Below are 16264 nucleotides of genomic sequence, written 5' to 3'. Positions count from 1 at the left end.
CTCACTCTTCTCCCTGAGGTTATTCTCATAGCTCCACGGTTATTTACTTACACTGATTTACTCTCATTTACTTACACTGATTTAAACTTTTTTTTTTGTTTGGAAAAATTCTTGTGTCTTTTTCATATGTGTTTGTCTTTATTATTCCGTTAAGCTGGAAACTACTCCAGGGGACTTGCTTTTCCCAGTGGTTGAGAAAACCAGTACTTTGTTGAGTTGTGGCTGCTTCTGTGTGGTGTGATGACTGGCAGACAGAATATATACTGTTGTTGTTTTTAACTAGGATGATGAATTATGGAAGTTAATACTCTATGTATGACATCCTCCTGTGTACCCTATCTCCAGCTTTCCTATCTCTGAAACTCTCTGATAGAAAGATCAATAGATGATCCCACACTTTTATTCCCCTTAGGCTGATAATGGGACCACACAAGATATACTGCATAGTTTTATTGTGGGCAAGGTTTTGGACTAAGAAAAACAGGAGAAAAAAACTGACATTAATTCGAGAGCAAAGGTCTAGATTTTTGTATCAGTCTAAGTGTAGCATTTCTGCCAAAATTTTGCAACCATTTAGCATGTGAATGGATCTTTACACAAAATCAAATCCTGATGGAGATGTGCTGCATGTTTATTATTTTCTCAACTTCCTCATTATTAAGGCAGTATAAAAATGACTCTTATTTCACAATTGTCTATAGAAAGCTTGTGGCTAAAAAGTAGACTGAAATGGGAGTATATTATAAAGATGATTCAGAGTAAGTTGAAGCTATACTATTTGAAACACTGTTAACTCTCCTGTTTCCGTGAATGCAGAGTGCAGCATATTTTAAATCTTAATTTGTGTTTGTATTCTTGGTAATTTTTATTCTCACTCAACCGCTTTTAATTGTTTGCTCTCATCTGTCCTAGAACATTTATATTTTATGGGAAGTAAAATGCCTGGTTAACCAAAGCTACTAATCCAAGAAGGAGAGTTCCAGCAAGAAGTGTTTCTAGAATAAGTTAGAAATACACAAAATGAGCAAAGTTCAGACTGGCTGAGTAATGTTTTGGCTACTACTGCTGGAAGCATCTCTCACAACCAATTTACAGCTTTGCAAAGTTTGGGTTTTGGAGCAATCCCTGTCTCCTTATCCATTAGCAAGGCTGTAAGTTTGGCAACCGAGTGAACCTTCTCAGGATCAGAAGCAAGACTCTATGTGCTGACAGCTTCCAACAATACAACATGACAAATGCATTGATATTTTAATTTGCTTCTCTCTAATTTGTAATAGCTACAAACTGCCTGATTAGTCAAGCAATATCCTAAAAAGAATTATACAGGGGCAGGGACTGTTCTGAAGGCTATTTCTGAAGTTAATAGCATAACAACATTTTTGAAAAAGGGTAAATAGAGGTATTTCAAAATAATGTGGAAAGAAGTAATATCATTATTTATTTTCATTGCAGTAAAATATACACAAAATTAACAATTTTTAAGTAAAAATTATATTATAGTAAAATTTAATGTCCCTTTAAAGTTCAGTAGCATTAATTACATTCACATTGTTTTGCCACCCTTACCATCATCTCCAGAACTCTTTTCTTCTTTCCTAACTGGAACTCTGTACTCCTTAAACAACTTCCTATTCTCCCCTGCCCCCAGCCACTGGCAAACCCATTTACTTTCTGTCTCTGTGAATTTGACTACTTTTAGGAACCTCGTATTAGTGTAATCACAGTGTTTCTCCTTTTGTATCTGGCTTATTTCACTTAGCACAATGTCTTCAAGTTTCCTCTGTGTTCCTTCAAGTTTCAGCATGCATCAATTTTCTTCCTTTTTGAGGCTGAATAATATTCCATTGTATATAAACTGTATTTTATTTATGCATTCATGTCTGCATGTCTGTGTTCCTTCCACCTTTTGGTTATTGTGAATAATGCTATATAGACTTCATTTTTAAAAAATCATCTCCGAACCCAATGAGCTACTATTTTATCATAGTATGTCATGGCAGATTTCAGGATAGCAAATTCCTTTGAAGAAGGATAGCAAATTCCTCTTGAGACCCAGAGACATTTTGCTGAAATCATAAAATGAACACACACACACATAGATGTTTACTGATAAAATATTCTTGGGAACCTTTAAATCAGGCAGAATACCCAGTTTTCCAAGTGGCTATCTCATGTCTTTTTCCTTCATCATCTTCTTAAAAATTATTTTTTAAAATAGACTATTCCATGCAGATATTACTTCTGGTTTTAGACAGTACAATGCTGTTGTTCATTCTTCTGTAATCTGTGATGGAAAAAACAGAGGTTCCCATGGTATTTTCAATAAGATAAAACCAAGAGTTAATTGGGCATGGTTCATTCATGTGCAGTATTTCTGGATCTACTAACTCTGTCTGTTTACAAGGGAAAGGTGGCTGCATTATCTTTCAGAATGGAGTGATATATGCACCAATCGCCTGTGATATTTATAGGGGGAGGGTTCTGTTCCATGGATTTGGGGTTTTATGAGATCCCCCTCTGTGGGATGCCTTTTAATTGCTTGAGTTATATTAGCCCTTGAGGTAAGATCCTTTTCTCAAGTGTCCAGCCAAGCCCCCTTCTCAGCCCTCCTCAAAGCCACAGTAAAATTGCCATGCTTAAGTAGGGTAGGAATGCTAACATCCCAGATCTGAGAGAGGTAATTTGGTCCAAAATGCACTCCAGTGATGTTTATGTTTCAGATAAAGTGCTTACAACACTGCTACTGCCCTTCTGACCCCCATTTCCTTGTTCGGGTGCTTCTAGGAGAAAGTGATCCTTAAATTCAAATCTTCACTTTTATTAGCTCCCAGAGTGAACTAGGTTTTCAGTCCAATCTTATCTCTGGTATAAACATCCTGTTACCATTCATATCTGGGAGATATCTTGAAAAAATGATTCAATACATTCCATCAAGTGAACAAATAGAAGCTCATCAGAATCTACCTACCTTTCTTTCTTTCTTTCTCCCTCTCTCTCTTTCCTCTCTGTTTTTTCTTTCTTTCCTTCTTTTTCTTTCTTCCTTTTTTCTTTCTCCTCTTCTTTCCTTCCTTCTTTTCCCCTTCCCTACCTACCTTTTCTCTACTTTTTCTCCTTGTCTTTTTCCTTGCCCCCATCTCCTTCTCTCTCTCCCTTTCCCTCTTCCTGGGCTCCCTCTTCATCCCTTTCCATCTTCCCTCCCTTTCTCCTTTCATGCCTCTTTCCCTTTTCCTTTCTCCTTCCCTTCTTCCTTCCTTCCTCTTTCCTTTCTTAATTTTCTTTCTCCTTCCCTCCCTTCCTCTTTCCTTCCTATTTTTTCTTCTTTCTTTTCAAATATATGAATATATATATTGCAAATTCAAGATAAATCATTTTCACAGTTTGTAGTAAATGGAACACACCTCCTATTCTTCTAAAGATAATTGCTAGTTTTATAGCATTATCAACAAAAAATATTGCCTCCATAATTTCTAACATTCAGCACTATGTAAAATTATTCTCTATGGATTAATTAATGGTTGATCTTTTAAAATATCTTAGAAAATATTTAAAATATGATGGTTTTCTCCAACATTCTCCACTTTCTGTATTCTCAATCACTTCACTGCCTCTTGAAGTTTCTAGAGACTTTTCTGCTCTTTGACAGCTTCAGGAGCCTTTGTTCATGACATTTTTAGTTCTTGAAGTGTTCTCTTGCTTTACCTCAACACGGATACTACCTGCTACACTTTCTGGGCATTGTAGAAAACATGGCCTGTACAAATTTAAATGCTATTTTCTCTGCAAAGGATTCCCAAGTCTACCTCAAGACTCCACTAGGTTTAGTTTTGGACTTCTCCCCTCATACTTGTCCTTCCTCCTCTGAACATGGTACTCACATATTTACTTGACTTTTTATCATTAGACTACAGACTACTTTGAGTCGGGGGTTGAGTATTGTTCCCTAGTGTATCTCCCATACCCAGAAGGGTGCCTGGCTTCTGAGATGTTGCAAATAAATACGTTTCTAATAACTGAGGAAGAAGAAACACTGCACACATCATGAAGAAGATCCGACATGACCCGCATAATGGAGAGCTACTGAACTTCTTCATGCCTAATATTATGCTGTCTTACAAATATAACCTTGAATCCTCAAAATCCCTGAAAGAAAAATGATTTTGTAATACAAATGGGAAGACTGAGGCTTGAGGAGATAAATCAATACTGATGAAAAGCACACATTGACTAAAAGTGCCGAATTGAGAATAACTGAGAGTATTGTGAACATCACAAAAAGAAATAGCTGTTCATTAGTGAAGTACTATCACTGGAAATGGTGGGAAAACACCAAAAGGTCAAGCAACATTGTCACAGCCAACTTTGATTGCTCTCTGGAAAATGGTCAAAAGTTTGCAGCAACCGAGCAAACACTGAATAGAGGAAAAGGTAATTCAAAAATAGGAATGTTTTTCAGTGTTTTTACTTGTTCTTGCTCCATACCCCTCCTTGATTTGCTGGCGAACTTGATAATGGTAGCCCATGCTGCCAGTTTGGGACCCTGGTCCTTGGTTCTGGAGGACAAATAGCAGATTTTATTTTCAAAGAATTGAATTTGACCTGTCAGTTGCCTGCCTAAGGACTCGTGCAAGATTCTTGACTTTGTTTCACCTAACTTGAAATTCTCTTAGAGCACAAAAGCAGCTACATAGAGAGAATCACCCAAAAAGATAGTAAGGCAATGATAATTAACATGCAGGTACTTAGAGCAAAATAATAAAATCAAGGAAAGCAATTGACATACTGAAATGCTGGGAGGAAAGCTGGGAGTTTCTTTGGGGAAATGGGGCGTTTAAAAGCACTATGTGCACTACCAAATTTAGAAAGACATACAGAAGCCAGGGCAGGATGCATGCTCAGAAGAGAACTGAGAAAACCCTTAACTTTAATCTCTGGCCAGTCTTTAGGCTCAGTGCAAGCAGGAAGTAGAGACTAAAGTTATAAGTGGCCTAGCTAAGTATTGCAGGAGTGCCCCTTTCACAATAAAAACCCTTAACAAAGTAGAAATAGAAGGAAACTTTCTCAACCTGCTAAAGAGCATTTATGAAAAACTCAAGGTGAACATCATACACAATGGTAAAAGACAGAAAATGTTCCCCCAATACCAGAAACAAGACAATATGCCCAATTTCACCACTTCTGTGCAATATTGTACTTGAAGTTCTGACCAATGAAACAAGAAAAAAATGAAAGATATCCGAATTGGACAGAAAGAATCAAAACGATCCTAATTCACAGATGCCATACTCTTAGATGCAGAAGAAGTTTATAGAATCGACTACGGTACTAGTAGAGCTAATAAACATTTCAGCAAAGTTACAAGACACAAAAGCAGCACACACAAATTTGCTGAAACGTCTACAGACTAGTGATGGACAATTCAAAAAGGAAATTGAGAAAACAATTTCATTTATGAGAACATTCAGAAGAATAAAATACCTAGGAATAAATTTAAGCAAGAAAGTGAAAGACCTGTACTCTGAAAATTAAAAGTGTTTCTGAACAAGTTATTTAGAACATAAATAAATGTAAGATCATTTTGAGTTCATGGATTTACTTTGTGAACAACTAATTTTTGGCAAGGGTTCTAAGATCATCCAATGGAGGAAGAATAGTCTCATATAATTGGTGCTGGAACAACTAGACCTCCACATGGAAAAGAATTAAGGTGGACACTGACTTCACAACACAAACACAAATTAACTGAAAAAGGGTTAAAGACCTAAATGTAAGAGCTAAAACATAAAATTCTTACAAGAAAACACAGCATTATACCCTCAGTAATAAAAAGAAAATAATCCAATTTTAAAATATGAAAATAATTTGAATTGATATTCCTTCAATGTAGATATGCATGTGTCTAATGAGCACACAAAATGAAGTTTAATAGCAGTTATTAGGAAAGTGCTAATCCAAACCACAATGAGTTATCAACTAATGCCCACTAACATAGCCATAATAAAAAACACAGAAAATAACAAGTGTTGGTAAGGATGTAGAGAAAAACGAAGTTTATACATTGCTACTGGAAATGTGAAATTCTGTAGGCACTGAGTAAAGGTTTGGCAGTTTCACAAAAAATTAAATGTAAAATTACCATTTGACCCAGGAATTCCACTCCTTCGTATATACTCAAAAGTATTGAAAATAGATATTCAAGCAAATACGTGTACAGGAATGTTTATAGCAGTACTATTCACAGTAGCCAAAGGGTAGAAATTACAAACATATGCATTCACAAATGAATGAATAAATAAAAAGTCATATATATACATAGACTGGCCATTATTCAGCCATGAAAAGAAAAGAGATACTGATGTGTGGTACAGGGTGAATCTCAAAAACATTAAGCTAAGTTAAAGAAACTGAACACAAAAGGTCACTTGCTGTATTATTCCCCTCATATGAAATCCCAACAATAGATAAAATAATAGGGACACAAAGAATATTGGTAGTTGTCAGGGAATTAATGGGGAAAGCAACATACAAGTGGCTGCCTAGCAGATATGGGCTTTTCTTTTTGGGTCTTGAAAATGATTTGGAACTTGATATCGGTGGGTTGAACAACATTGTGAATGTACTAAATGTCACAATAAATTGAAATGGCTAATTGTGTTATGTGAATTCCACCTCAATAAAAAAAAGATATATAAAAGAATGACAGAAAAAGATTATAATTCACTGAATTTTAAAAATCTGAATCCATAGTGATATTCATTAAAATGTAGAGAGAGGGAGGGAGAGAAGGAAGCAGGGAAGGAAGGAAGAGAGGGAGGGAGGGAGGAAAAAAGGGAGGGAGGGATGGAAGGAAGGAAGGAAGGAGGGAGGGAGGAAGTAAGGAAGGAGAAAAGGAAGGAAGAAGGGTATTTTCATGGTTTTTAAGTGTGATTCCACAGATTACTTTTTAATGAAAATGAGGAAATCTACCTTTACAGTAAAGATGTCTGGCAGACAACATCTCAACCCAGCAATTTTACTTAGCATTGCCAGCTATGGAGCAAATTGATATCACAGGCCCCCTAGTAGGGTGCAAAAGAAAGAATGCAATATCTGCTCTGTGATATTGTTGCCACAGATGCTTACAATGAATCATATCACATGGAAATAATCAGATGATTCAGATGTGGAACACATCATATGAGAGTCTAGACTCTTCAAAATGTCAATATTATGAAAGATGAAAAAATATGAAGGAATTATTCTAGGTTAAGTAAGACTAAAGACACTTTGACAACAAAATGTAATGTGTAAGCCTTGACTGAATCTGGAATCAAGAGGAAAACAAACCATCTTAGCTGTAAAAAACACATTTGGAACAACTGGGGAAATGTGATCATGAGCTGTGCAGTGTATATACGATTGTGTCATTTATTCATTGCCTCTCAACTTCTAATAAACCCTTCAATATACACTCTGTGATAAACAGTGAAATTTCTTTAAACATTTCCCCTTTAAAAAGTGAGTACAATGGCAAGCTTTCTCAGTAGAGGGTACTGAAGGGACTTTACAGGAGCGAGAGACTCCTGCAATTTCCATGCCAAGGGGTGGCCATTGGAGAGGAAAGATTAGTGTTGGTACCATGGAGCCTGCCCCAGCGTAAGGCCCATAACATAATTTCTCTGCTACCACCCTCTGCCTGGAAATGGACTTTCTACAAACTTCTTAACATGGAAATCAATATCCCTGCTTACACACAGCTGCCTATAGCACAAAGGGTTACAAACAGAACAGCTACTTGCCCACAAGTTCTGTGTGATCTTCACACAGCCTACCTATGCCCTGGGTATTCAGGCAAAGCTGCCAGTGCCTCCGAAGTGATGCATACTAAGAGGTCTTCTCTACCTACTGTCACCTGGATGTCCACTGCCACTGGTTGCTGATGGCCAGCTCTTGCACCTATAATCCAGAGAGTTGTCTATTTGCCCAGAATTTCAAGAATAGTTCCAGTCTGGCTAAACTATTTAACTTCTTGACTATCTGTTAGATGACCCACCTCTGCTATGAGGTCTAAACTCCTTTTCAAGTTTGTTCTTCTCTGGGCGCTCTCTCTCAGTCCTGGGCTACTGTATAGACTTCTCTTATATTTTATAGTTAGTCCTTTACTATAGTTAATAATTTTACAGTTAAACTTACCCTGTTTAACATACTGTCTGGTATCGATCTCCTGATGACTGCCCAGATTGCTACAGAATTGCTCTCAGGCATAGTTCCAGAAAATATACCCCATAAAGATGATATATTAGTTGCCCGGGCTTCTGTAACAGATTACCCCAAACTAGGTGGCTTAAAGTAGCAGAAATTCGTCGATCTCACAGTTCTGAGGCTAGGAGTTAAAAATCAGAATGACTGAACCACAGTTAAGGTGTGGGCAGGGGCCTCACTCCCTCTGGAAGCTCCAGGGGAGAGTCTATTCCTGTCCACTCCACATTCTGGGGGCTTCTGGCATTCCTGAGCTAACAGCTATTTCACTCCAATCTTGAAATCTCCTTGTATCTTTATATGGCCTTCTCCTCTGTATGTATCAACTCTCTCCTGCCTCCCCTCTAGGGATACATGTCATTGCATGTAAGGCCCACCCAAATAATTCCAGATATTCTCCCCATCTCACAATCTTTCATTTAATCTTATTTGCACTCCTCATCTTCTTTTTACCACGTAAGATAAAAGTCACAGGTTTCAGAGATTAGGATGTGAGATGTGTGAGACATGTGATGGTTTAGGGGGGCATTTCTTAGCCTAACTCAGATGGGGTGTGAGGACTGGTTTGGTCATACCCTTGGATTTGAGCATGATATTTGCCAGTGGGATATGGGATACTAAATACCAATGGCATGAAATGACATTATAATTAATCCAGCCATCATCTGTGGCTGATTATAGTTAAGGGCCCATTTAAGCACATACCTTGGGAGTTCAAGTGGCTGCTGCCCTTAACTGAATGGCAGTAATAATGACTACAAAGGCTGAAGTGTGAGATTGATTTTGTGTGTGTGCACTTGAATGCTTACAAAGAGAAAATAACAAGCTAAGGTCTGTTATCTTTCACTTCAAGTCACAGTCTGAAAATCAGATTTCATGATTTTTTTTTCTAGTATAATAGGTACAGGGCCAATATTGTGTAAGAGTTGTTAAATTACAATGACAATTGTATTACAAATGTATTATGACAATTCATAGTCTCTCAAAGTTTCTTATGTTAAAGGCCGTTGGTTGAAAAGGAATGGTATTCTAAAATTTGACATGAAGACATCTGGTTGAATCCAGGTAAAACTGATCATCTTGAACCCTCAACTCTTTCTGAACCTCTCTTACCAAAGAAATGGCTGGCCATCTGGCACCAGAAGACTGCCTTTCTCAGCCTGAAAACCCTTTGATACAATTAGCTGGGTTGGATACCTTGGAAAATAATGCTTAGTTGTTCTGGGACCCATCACAAACCCCCACCTCCATTGTCACTAGACCCATAGCTAGGGTCAAATCTCAGTGGGTTCTGGGGTGGCAGACAATATAACCCATGATGAAATAGCAAGACCTTGCTAATGTATATTGGCAGAAACCATGGAAACATGTGAAAATATTGTTTAAGAATGTTAAACAATATTTAACAAATTGGCAAAAAAGGAAGGAATATAACACTAGATTTTGCTGCATTAATTGATATTAATTAATGAACAGCCTCAGTCAGGGGTGGTTCTGAACAATGATGAAGGAAAATATCCCCAGTGGCAGACCTTCGTGAAGTATATTTTTTGTCTATAATATCTGGAGTGAGAAGTGGCCAGAGTGCAAATCTATACTAATAGAGTACTTGCTAATTAATGGTTTAGCTGAATAGTTAGGGACTTTCAAAGAACTAAGCTTAGAAGACTTGTAACAGATGTGTTTGGGGAAGAAGTATGTTCTTCACATTTTCTTCACTGTGTCTTTACCATTTGGTACATTTTTGCAGTGGCTGGTACTGGTTGTTCCTTTCCATGTTTAGTGTTTCCTTCAGGCGCTCTTGTAAGGCAGGTCTGGTGGTGATGAAATCTCTCAGCAATTGCTTGTTCATAAAGGATTTTATTTCTCCTTCACTTGCGAAGCTTAGTTTGGCTGGATATGAAATTCTTGGTTGAAAGTTCTTTTCTTTAAGGATGTTGAATATTGGCCCCCACTCTCTTCTGGCTTGTAGGGTTTCAGCTGAGAGATCTCCTGTCAGTCTGATGGGCCTCCCTTTGTGGGTAAACTGACCTTCCTCTCTGGCTGCCCTTGGAATTTTTCCTTCATTTTAACCCTGGTGAATCTGACGATTATGTGTCTTGGGGTTGCTCTTCTTTAAGAATATCTTTGTGGTGTTCTCTCTATTTCCTGGATTTGAATGTTAGCCTGGCTTGCTAGGTTGGGGAAGTTCTCCGGGATAATATCCTGAAGAGTGTTTTCCAGCTTGGATTCATTCTCTCCATCACATTCAGGTACACGAATCAAACATAGATTAGGTCTTTTCACATAATCCCATATTTCTTGGTGGCTTTGTTCATTTCTTTTAACTCTTTTTCTCTAATTTTGCATTCTCATTTTATTTCATTGAGTTGATCTTCAATCTCTGATATCCCTCCTTCTGCTTGATCAGTTCGGCTATTGAGACTTGTATATGCTTCATGAAGTTCTTCTTATGCTATGTTTTTCAGCTCCATCCAGTCATTTATGTTCTTCTCTAAGCTGGTTATTCTAGTTAGCATTTCATCTAGCCTTTTTTCAAGGTTTTTAGTTTCTTTGCATTAGGTTAGAACATGTTCCTTTAGCTTGGAGAAGTTTGTTATTACCCACCTTCTCAAGCCTGCTTCTGTCGATTCATCTAACTCATTCTTCCATCTTGTTTTGTTCCCTTGCTGGTGAGGAGTTGTGATCCCTTGGAGGAGGAGAGGTGTTCTGGTCTTTGGTGATTTCATCCTTTTTGCACTGGTTTCTTCCCGTCTTTATGGATTTATCTGTCTTTGACCTTTGAAGTTGGTGATTTTAGATGGGGTCCCTGAGTGGATGTTCTTTCTGTTGATGTTGAAGCTATTTATTTTTGTTTTTTAGTTTTCCTTCTAACAGTTAGGCCCCTCTGCTGTAGGACTGCTAGAGGTCCACTCCAGACCTTGCTTGCCTGGGAATCACCCACAGGGGCTGCAGAACAGCAAGGATTGCTGCCTGTTCTTTCCTCTGGTAACTTTATTCCAGAAGGGTACCCAGGAGGTGTCAGCCAGAGCTCTCCTGTATGAGGCATCTTTTTGGGTATATGGGGGTCAGGAAGCCACTTGAGGAGGCAGTCTGTCCTTTATTGGAGCTCAAGTGCTGTGCTAGGAGCTCTGTTGCTCCCTTTAGTGGTTCTGGGCAGGGACGCTTGAGTCTTCTGCAGTGGAACTCACAATCACCCCTTTTCCCACCAAAAAGGTGGGGTTTTATCTATAAGTCCCTGACATGCTGCTGCCTTTTTTTCAGAGATGCTCTGCCCAGCAATAAGGGAATCTCATCACAGTCTGCCTGCAGAGGCACTGCTGGGCTGACATGGGCTCAGTCTAGCTGCTGCATGAGCTTCCTCTGGCTTCTGTTTACACATGTAAGAATAGAACTTCCGAGGCAATGGCAGATGCCCTTCCTCCCACCGAGCTCAATCATCCCAGGTGGAGCTCAAAATGATGTGCTGGCTACAAAACCCTAAAGCCAGAGTTTTTCAGTTTGCTGGTCTTTGTGGGGGTGAGACCCATCAAGCCATATCACTTGTCTCCCTGCTTTCAGCTCCCCCTCTTTCTGGAGAGCAGAAAGCTCTGTCTCCCAGGCACTCCAGGTACCAGCCAAAACATCTGCCCAGATTTGTGCTGACAGCCCACAGAGCTGGCTGGAGTGGCCACTCAGATCTGTGCTGGTAACTTATGGCACTTGTCAGCCCACTGGGGATCTCCTGGTCTGTGGGTTGTAAAGACCTTGGGAGAAGTGTGGTGTCTGAATCAGAGTGTCAGAGGGGAAAAGTCCCCGATGGCATCCTTTGGGTAGGAGGGGAGTCTTCCATCCAGTTGCACTTCCTGGTGAGGCAGTGCCCTGCCCTGCTTCAGTTTACCCTCCTTGGGCTACACCCACCATCCAACCAGTCCCATTCAGATGAACCTGGTACCTCCATTGGAAGTGCAGAGATCACTGGCCTTCTGTGCTGCTCTTGCTGGGAACTACGCTCCGGAGTTGTTCCTATTTGGCCATCTTGGTGGAAGTCTCCTTTGCCCACTTTTCAATGAAATTATTGGTTTTTGGTGTTAAGCTGTTCAAGTCCCTTGTAAATTCTGGATATGAGTCCCTTGTAAATTCTGGATATTAGTCCTTGTTGGATAAATAGTTTGCAAATATTTGTTCCCATTCTGAAGGTTGCCTGTTCATATTCCTTTTTCTATGCAGAAGCCTTTTTAGTTTAATTAAGTCCTATTTGTCTATCTGCCGATTTTGGATATCAACATTGAATTTCTGTTGTGGCACCATTCCCCGGGGACCACCCTGCCACCTAGTGGCAGGTTGATTGAATTGGCTGTCTTCCATCTTAGAAATGACAGATTTATCTTCGTTGGAATACACATATAATCTGAATACGAATTTATCTTTCCTGTTGGTAATATGTTCTTTAGTACTACCAGGAAAGGACTCAAATAATGCCTGACCCACCATGATGGCGTTCCTCACAGTACTGCATTGGATCCAGAAGTATATTTCACAGCAAAGGAAATGCAATAATGGGCTCATGTCTTAGAATCAAGTGCCCTTCCCATATACCTCATTACCCAAAAGCAGTTGGCCTAATTGAAAGTTAAAATAGCTTAATAAAGACTCTGTTATGGTGTCAATTGGGAAATTACACCTTGAATGCACAGGATTTTGTTTTATTGGGTGCAGTTTATGCTTTGACTTGGAGGTCACTGCATGGCATTGGTTTTTCTATAGTCAGAGTATGTGTGTCCTGGAATCAAGGAGTGAAAGTGAAAGTGGCCACTCTATTAGCTAATAATTCCCTGCAAAATTTTGCTCTTATTCTGACAGTGTTGAGCTCTGCTGCATTGGAGATCTTAACATATAGGGGACTGCTTCCCCTGGGAGACATGCTAGATCCATAGCAATGGCTTCATCAAATTGAAAGATGAGGTTTTGATCTGGTCATTTTGAGTTCCCTCCACTATCAAACAAATAAGCAAACTAACAACAAGAAAAGCTAAAAGAGAGCTAATCTACTGGCTGGAATGAGTGATTTTGATTACCCAGAGTAACTTGAGTTGCTGCTGTAAAAGAAAAAAGGACAATATCTGGAAACTATTTTTATCTACACAGGAAAAAAAAAACCCACAACTTTCATAAAAGACAAAAAATTACCTAAGCACTTATAGTACCTGGTTTTAACTTAATATCACTGAAAAGGGCACTGAAGAGATGGAAAAAAAAACAACAGCCCTGAATCACCAATGCTACTCCTCCTAAAACCCTCCACAGTGGCTATATGGTACAGAGAGCATCTCTAGTTGCTGGGGGCAGGAGAGCCCAGCAATTGTGATGCATTGAACTCAGTGTTGTCCTATTAGAGCAGAAAGGAAAACTGTACAAAACTCAGCTGATGCCTGCCCACAGAGATAGTATTTAAGCCAGCACTACCAAGAAAAGAATTGCAAATCTCAGCAATTCTAACTTGAACTGTCACAAACCTCACCACCAATGGCTATAGTGCTCTCTAAGTAAACTTGAAAGGCAGTCTAGGCCATTAGGACTGCAGCTCTTAGATGAGTCCTGGTGTTGGACTACGCCCAGAGACAGTGGACTGGGAAGGAGGGGTACACAACATAGTGAGACACCAGCTAGGGCAGCCAAGGGAGTGCTGGCATCACCCCTTCCCTAGCCTAAGGCTGCGTAGCTTGAGGCTCCAAAAGAGACACTTGAGGAAAGAAAAAGGAAAAGTGGGAAGAACTTTGTTTTGCATCTTAGAAACCAGCTTCACCAGAGCAGGATAAGGCACCAGTTAGAATGGTGAGGCCCCCATTTCAGGCCCTAGCTCCCAGATATTACTTCTAGACACACCCTTGGCCAGAAGGGAACCCGTTTCCTTGAAGGAAAGGACCCAATCCTGGCAGGATTCATCACCTGCTAACTGAAGAGCCCCAGGTACTATGTCACGGGCCTTGGGTGAGCCTCTGAGACTTGCCAGATTTAGGTGAGACTAAGCAAATTACCAGCTGAGGTGGCTATCGGCAAAACCCCTGTTTGAGAAAAGCAGAGGGAAAATTAAGGGGACTTTGTCTTGCACCTTAGGTTCAAGCACAGAAACAGAGGGTAAACCACCAAGTGGGTTCTTGGGGTCCCTGATTCAAGGACTTGACTCTTAGATAGCATGTCTGAATCTGCCCTGGGTCAGAGGGCAAGTTCCAGGCTATACAGCATTCACCACAAGCTGACTTAGCCTTTGGGCCTTAAGGGAACATCGGTGGTAGTCTGGCAGTACTCCCCATGACCTTTGGTAGTGGTGGCTTGAAATAAAGCTTCTCTTCTTTGAAAAGGGGTGTAGTAAGAACTGCATCTTCTGGTTTGACTGCCAAGTCAGCCTCAGTGTAATAGAACACCACGTAGATTTATAAAGTTTTTCACTCTAGTCTCTAACAAACAGAACCCCTGGATAGCACCTTAGGACCCTCCAGGGGCCTGAGGGACCTCACTACCTTGAAGGGAAGGACACAGGCCTGACTGTCTTTACCAAATGATGATTATAGAGCCCCAGGGCCTAGATCAAACATAGGCAGTAGCCAGGGAGTGATTACAGCAGGATTTTGGTGAAACCCAGTGCTTCAGGCCTGACTCAACACAGTCATAGTGGTGGTGGCCATAGTGGGGCTTATGTCATTTCACCCCTAGCTTTATGTGGCTCAAAACAGAGAGACTCTATTTGGGAGAGCGTAAGGGAATAGAACATAGTCTTTTCCTGGTAATCCAAAGAATTCTTCCAGATCTTGTTCAGGACCATCAAAGTGTTTCCTCTACGAGTCTGCAAGAACTACAGTGTTTCTGGACTTAGAGTACCTGCTAACATCACACTTGAGTCCTTCAAAATACCTTTAAAACCTTCCCAAGAAGGACAGGTACCAATAAGCCCAGAGAATGAATGCTACAATAAACACTGACCCTTCAATGCCCAGACACTGAAGAACTCTACTAGCATCAACATCATCCAGGAAAACATGACCTCACCAAATGCACCAGGGACCAGTCTGAGATGAAAGGTCGCATATCTGAGAGACAGAGATATGTTACCTTTCGGACCAAGAATTCAAAATAGCTGTGTTGATGAAACTAAAAAAAAATTTAAGATAACACAGAGAAGCAATTCAGAATTCTATCATATAAATGTATCAATGATACTAAAATAATTTAAAAGAATCAAGCAGAAATTGTGGAGCTGAAATACACAATTGATATACTGAAGAATGCATCTGAGTCCTTTAAAAGCAGAATTGACTAAACAGAAGAAAAAAAAAGGCACAAAATGGCAAGAGTAAATCCTTGTCAATAATAGCATTGAATATAAATGGACTAAACTATCTAATCAAAAGACAGAGAGTGGCTGATGGATGAAAAAACAAGACCCAGGGATTTGCTGCATAGAAAAAACACACTTCATTCATTAAAGGCAAACACAGATTGAAAATAAAGGGATGGAGAAGGATATTCCATGCCAACAGAAATAAAAAAAGAGCAGGAGTAGCTATACTTCAACAAAATAGATTTCAAGAAAAAACTATAAGAAGAGACAAAGGTTACTACTATATAATGACAAAGGAGTCAATTTAGCAAGAAGATATAACAACTAAAATATATATGCAGCCAACTCTGGAACACCCAGATATAAAAAGGAAATATTATTAGAGCTAAAGAGAGAGATAGGCCTCAATACAATAATAGCTGGAGACTTTAACACCACATTTACAACATTGGACATATTTTCCAGGCAGAAACATTGGATTTAATCTGCACTATAAACCAAATGGATCTAATAGTTATTTACAGAACATCTCACCCAATGGTTTCAGAATATACATTCTTTTCTTTAGAACATGGTTTGTTCTTAAGGATAGACCATATGTTGGGTCACAAAACAAGTCTTAAAAGATTCAAAAAATTGAAATAATGGTAAGCATCTTTTCTGACACAATGGAATAAAGCTAGAAGTCAAGAGGAATTTGTAACTATTAAT

This window comes from Saimiri boliviensis, chromosome 9 (genome assembly GCF_048565385.1).
Source record: "Saimiri boliviensis isolate mSaiBol1 chromosome 9, mSaiBol1.pri, whole genome shotgun sequence".
NCBI classification, from domain to species: Eukaryota; Metazoa; Chordata; class Mammalia; order Primates; family Cebidae; genus Saimiri; species Saimiri boliviensis.
The sequence above is the reverse complement of the archived record's forward strand: the minus strand, read 5'-3'. Positions refer to the sequence as shown.